This window comes from Meriones unguiculatus, chromosome 8 (assembly GCF_030254825.1).
Source record: "Meriones unguiculatus strain TT.TT164.6M chromosome 8, Bangor_MerUng_6.1, whole genome shotgun sequence".
NCBI classification, from domain to species: domain Eukaryota; kingdom Metazoa; phylum Chordata; class Mammalia; order Rodentia; family Muridae; genus Meriones; species Meriones unguiculatus.
Genome location: NC_083356.1, coordinates 105,178,050 through 105,183,011, shown reverse-complemented (window position 1 = coordinate 105,183,011; position 4,962 = coordinate 105,178,050). Strand labels below are relative to the sequence as shown.

The window sequence follows — 4,962 nt, the reverse complement described above, 5'->3', positions numbered from 1 at the left end:
TGATAAGGCCTGAGATCTCCTAGGAGAAGACTCCAGGCACAGCTGTGGGCATGCCAGTGAAGGGTTATGTTGATGAGGTTTGAAGGGAGAAGACCCACACTGGAAGCTGACAATGCCATTGTTTGGGGCTTGGATCCTGCACTATAGAAGAAGGAAGAAGAAGAGGAGGAAGAAGAAGAAGAAGAAAGAAGAAGGAGAAGAAGGAGAAGAAGGAAAGAAGCAAGAAGAGGAAGAGGAGGAAGAAGAAGCCCCTGGCAATGGGCGAAGAGATACCTTGTTGGTGGTGCTGTTCTTATATCAGTCAAGGGCAGAGCAGATGTCAGTCCTTTGTTCATCCTAGCTTGATGCCTGGCTTGGTGGTCAAAGCAAAGCTGTCTCATGCCTAGGACACAAAAATCAATTCAATTCCAGGCAGCACACCCAGGAGCACGAAGAGAGACAGACCTGAGGCCCGCCATGTCATCCATAGACCTCCCTTCTCGAGCATGGTAGAGGAGGGCCATAGACACCCTCTTGCCATCACATCATGCAGCACTGATGGATGATGTCATCTAAGAACCGGCCAGCTTCGTGACCAGCCTGCAGCAGGAACCACCACAATGTGTGGGTATGTGATCCCTGTGACCGGGGGAGCCAGCCCTGAGCAAGAGTAAGGTCAAGATGCATTCAAACCCTGAAAGTACCATCTTGGGACCAGCAGGAGTAAAGATTGTTCCCTTCTTATTTTGGGCCTGCATGCCCTGGCGCACATAGCCTTGTGACCCCCACCTCAGCCACCCTTGATACAGTCTCACCTGGAGGCCTATTTCCTTATAAAGACGTGTCCAGGTACACCTGGAGTCCTCTTTATGCAAATAAAGCATTCCCAGACCCTCAGCCCCAGCCAATGATGTACAATCACAGAAAGAAAGAAAGAAAGAAAGAAAGAAAGAAAGAAAGAAAGAAAGAAAGAAAGGAAGGAAGGAAGGAAGGAAGGAAGGAAGGAAGGAAGGAAGGAAGAAAGAAAGAAAGAAAGAAAGAAAGAAAGAAAGAAAGAAAGAAAGAAAGAAAGAAAAGAAAGAACCCTACCAACTGAAAATTGTCTCAGGGAAGGCTTTTTTCCCTTTCCACCTTCCCCTGCACTCAACGCTGGGCTGAGATCCTGCTAACCCATGCAGCAAGCTAAGCTTCATTCCCTCAATCCAGTTGGGTGCTGACCACAGTGCATGGATACCCTGAGGCCGGAAGCAGTCACGTGGTGGACAGCCGAGAGAGAAAGCACTGGAGCCGCTTGAGCATTATGAAAGGAACGGAACAGGAGACTTGAGGGTGAAGAGGAGCAACCTGTTATGAGAGGTCCCAGCTCGAGCTGCCACTGAGGACCATGTCTTGAGACCATGGCTATTCAGTGGCAGGGGTCATTATCAGTGTCTGCGGCTCATATTACCACTGGAAAACATGGGGATGTCCCTGGTCAGGGCAGCCTCTGGGGACCACCCGGATGTCCAGAGGCTGTGCATACCTGGCCCCGCCCCTCACTGGATGTGCTGCTCTGCAGAGCTGACCCCATCTCTCACTGGAGGCAGAACTTGGGAGAGCAGGCCCTGTGCCTCACCCAGGCAGCACGGTAGAGCTCTGGTGGGCGGTGAGGTGCACAGGGGAGAGAGCACTGGAAGTGAGAGCATGGAAAAGCTGGTCCCACCAGCTGGCCATGAGGTGGCGTGGGTGCAGAGGTGATTCCCTTCCCCCCTCAGCCCTCCCAACCTGTGGCAGTTGGGAGAACTGGCCCCGAGGCCATGAGAGCTGGTGAGCTGGCCCCGTCCCTCTCAGGGTGCACCCCTTGGGAGAGGCCCTGTACCTGGTCTGGGCAGCACAGAAGAGCTAGCCTTCTTGGAGGAGGTTCAGATGAGTGAGCTCTGAGGGAGAGAGCTGGAGGGAGCCATTAATCTGGTGTGAGGTGGTGTGGGTGAGGGGTGATGCCCTCCCCCTTTTCCCTTGCCACCTGCAGAACCTGGGAGACCTGACCCCAGAGTTATGAGAGTGGGAGAGCAAGCCCTGCCCTCTGCTGATGGTGGCATTGGGTGGCCTAGCTTGAGCAGTGCTGGAGAGCTCACCCTGCTGGTGTGGAGAGAGCTGACAGGCTGACCAGCTCAGTTACCAACCAGACCCAGACCCAGGGCTCTGAATCGGCTCACTCTGAAATCTACATTATAGGACAAAGATTGAAAGGCACGAAAGGCCCAGTCCTATTGTTCCAAAGCTGCAGGATCTCCATGACACAGGGCAACAACAGGCTAACCAGGAAGAGTTCCAATGAAGACCCAATATTGAAGGTGTCACAGAAGCCAGAGATCTCGAACCACGACAATGATTCATTGCAATGAACATTTATAAGTGAAGATGTGTGGACAGGAGGGATATTTTGTATGGCACACTTAACATAATACTACAGCTTCCATGATGAGATGTTTTCTATGCTTGTGTATGTTATTTTGGGGGTGGGGGGCTTGCAAGGGGAAAGGGTAGATATGAGGGGGTAGAAAGATGAGCAGGACTAGGGTGCATGATATGAAACTCACAAAGAATCAATAAAAAGCTAAAAAGAAAGTTAGCTGGCTCAGTCAGGATTTCTATTGTTGTGATAAAGCATCATGACCCAACACAACTTGGAGAGGAAATGGTTTATTTCAGCTTGCCACTCTCAGGACCCACTCCATCACTGAGAGAAGGCAGGGCAGGAACTCAAGGAAGGAATTTGGAGGCGAGAGCTGAAACGGAAGTCGTGGAGGAGTGCTGCTTACTGGCTTGCTCCTCGTGGCTTGATCGGCCTGCCTTCTAATACCTGCCCAGGCTTGGTACCACCCATAGTAGACCAGGCACTCCACACCAATCACTAAGAAAAGGCCCTGGGAGACTTAGGGGGGCATTTGCTCAGTTGTGGTTTTCTCATCTCAGTTAACTCCAGCTTGTCTCATGCTGATGGTTGAGGGGTCAGGACACACACACAGAGGGCACTAGCTGTTGAAGCTTCAGGTTTCTGCTACTAGAAATTTCCTACCACCAGGCACTGTGATCTGCAACTGAGACCCAATATAAGTCTTCCTCCCTTACAGTTTTTGTTTGTTTGTTTGTTTGTTTGTTTGTTTTGCATAGCCCCCTTCTATAGAGGAGGCTGGCCTTCAACTCCCAGAGATCTGCCTGCCTCTGGACCTTGAGTGCTAGGATGGCTCAAATTTGATCTCTCTATCATATATCAAGCATCACACCTAGCAGCTGAAGCTGAAAACGGTTTGATTTTTAACTCTTCATTAAGCACGTGTCACATGAAATAGATGCTGGATTACAAAATCATCCCTCAAAGTTGGAAATGATTAACATTTTTTAGAATATATTACCTTAATCAAGAGATTAAAGTAATAATAAAACAAACATATCTAGGAGATCTTCAAATATTTGAAAAGTAAGCTGCATGTGTCTAGGTGTCTAATAAACAGAAATCAAAATGGAAATCTGACAGTATTTAAGAAAACAAAATATATGAAATTTTGTGATACTATTAAAGCCTTGCTTTAGAGAAATATATGAGACTTGAAAAGTAATTTTTCATTTTTCCAAAAAACAAATGAAAGCTTGAAACCAATTACAGTGATTTTAAGAATTTATAAAATAAAGTGCAAGTTAAAATCAAATAATTATGAGAAAAATGATAAATGTAAAAAACAAATAATAAACAGAGAAGAAAACTTATAGTAGAATCCTAAACAGTCAAAAATTGGCTGTCTTGAAAGACCAAGTAGGAAAGGAAATGGCATAGAATATTAGTGTCATCAATCACTGTGCGGATTCTACACTGTTAAAAGGTAATGATATGATAAGAAACTTTGTTGAACAAGTTTGCTATTTTATAAAGTTAGAGAAAAAAAGAAATAAATGTGGACATTTGTAACTATTACATTAGACAAAAAAAGTAACTCTTGCATTAGTTACTTTTCTGTTGGTGACGTAAAACAACATTATTGTGACAATTTATACAGGGAGGAGTGAATCTGGGCTCTGGTTTCAGAGACCTAGAGTCCATGATGACTGAGTAGAGATATGTTGGCAGGAGGAGGTTGCTTAGTTTTCATATCTTCAACTACAAGAGGAAGCAGAGAGCAAACTTGGAATGTTAGAAGGCTTTTAACCTCTCAAAACCCATCCTCAACATTGTTGGCTAGTTTTATGTTGTTTAATTTTTGTATTTGTTTGTTTGCTGTTTGTTTGTTTATTTAGTTTAGTTTTGTTGTTAACGTGACACAAGCTGGAGTCATTTGGGAAGAGAGATTCTCAACAGAGAAAATACCTCCATAAGACTGGCTTTTAGGCAAGTCTGTCAGGCAATTCTTGATTAATCCTTGATGTACGAGGGCTCAGTTCATTGTGGTCCCTGGGCTGGTGGCCCCTGAAGCTATAAGAAATTAAGCTGGTTGGGAGACTTTTATTGGCTGTTTCTAGTTCCTTAGTGGTTATAGGACTATTTAGCCTGTTAAACTGATCTTAATTTAACTTTGATAAATGAAATCTATCAAGAAAATCATCCATTTCACTTAGATTTTCAAGCTTTGTGGCATATAGGCTTTTGAAGTAAAACCTAATGATTATTTGGATTTCCTCAATGTCTGTTGTTATGTCCCCCTTTTCATTTCTGATTTTGTTATTTTGGATATTATCTTTCTGTCTTTTAGTAAGCTTGGCTAAAGCTATGTCTATCTTGTTGACTTTCTCAAAGAGCAAATCGGCTTTTAGTTTCCTTGATGTTTTGTTCTGTTCTCTTTGTTTCTAAGTTACTGATTTCAGCCTGCTGTCTACTCCTTGGTGTGTTTGCTTTTTGTTCTAGAGCTTTCAGATGTGCTATTAAGTTGCTACTATGTGGTCTCCCTATTTCTTTATAAAAGTGCTATGGACTTTCCTCTTAGCAACCAAAAGAACAGGCATGGACTGGAC

General features: G+C 44.8%; 1 non-coding gene across 1 annotated transcript; it reads left to right on the top strand.

The window, feature by feature from the left end:
- Positions 1 to 246: 246 nt before the first annotated feature.
- LOC132656108 (small nucleolar RNA SNORA48) lies at positions 247 to 395 on the top strand. The gene has a single exon (XR_009594049.1). It is a non-coding gene; the product is annotated as a small nucleolar RNA SNORA48 (small nucleolar RNA).
- The last annotated feature ends 4,567 nt before the right edge of the window (positions 396 to 4,962 follow it).